The following is a 1,132-nucleotide window of genomic DNA, read 5'->3' as shown; positions in this document are numbered from 1 at the left end:
TACTAAATATTATTAAATCTTTAGAAAAATATTAATAAAACTCTTTAGTAACATAGAGTATATTTAACATTTGTGAAAATGTTAGTAAAAGTCAAGTATCTAGTAGTGACATTGAAATAATTTATTTTGAGAAATGATGATTTATTTTATTTTAGGTTTAATTATTCTGTTGGTTCCTATAATTTCATTGAATTTTCAATTAGGTTCCTATACTTTTTTCTTTTCAATTAGGTCCCTATATTATATCAGATTTTGTAAATAGGTCCCTACCATGATCAAAACGTTGAAATTAACGGAATATTCTGTTAAACTATACAGAATATTCAGTAAAGAGTTAGGCATATTCGGTTTGTTTAACGGAATATTCTGTTAATTCCATCATTTTTGTCACGGTAGGGACTTAATTACAAAATCGGATATGGTATAGGAACTCAATCAAAAAGAAAAAAAAGTATAAGGACCTAGTTGAAAATTCAATAAATCTATAGAGACGGACAGAATAATTAAATCTTCTATTTTATTTCATAAATTTTTTTCTTTCTTGAGTACTATGGAGGATGAAGGGTTGAACTAAATAGGAAATAGACGCCATGGCACTATCAGTCAGAAACTTCAACCACCTCTTTTGAATATGTTTCTAAAACTAGATTTTTTTTTTTTTTTTGAAAGAAAGAAAGAGCTCAACATTCATAGTGGAGCAAAGAAAGACAAACAATAATCATAAAGATAAACAACTCCTATGTCATCTCCGACATAGTCATCAACCACATGAGTTATTTACTATACCACTCTTTAGCACATGAAAATGATTGATCCACACACTCTATAACTCCTGTTGCCTTGCTCTGAAACATGACATCATTCCGTCGTAGCCAAATAATCTATATTACTAAGAAGAACCCAATTAGCCAAAACTTGCACTGCTCGTTTCTCATCGGCATAGATCTCCAACTCTCAAAGTGGTCTTTCAAAGTACCGGGAGCAGTCCACTCTTATCCAAATACCGATATCCATGCATACCACACCTGCCAAAAGAGCTCACACGTAACAAATAAGTGTTGTATATTTTCAACACCTTTCTTACACAACACGCACACATTATCATTTTGTTATAGGATTCTCAGTCTACTTA

The sequence above is a fragment of the Arachis hypogaea genome, chromosome 11 (assembly GCF_003086295.3).
Source record: "Arachis hypogaea cultivar Tifrunner chromosome 11, arahy.Tifrunner.gnm2.J5K5, whole genome shotgun sequence".
Classification (NCBI taxonomy): Eukaryota; Viridiplantae; Streptophyta; class Magnoliopsida; order Fabales; family Fabaceae; genus Arachis; species Arachis hypogaea.
Note: the sequence above shows the minus strand (reverse complement) of the source record.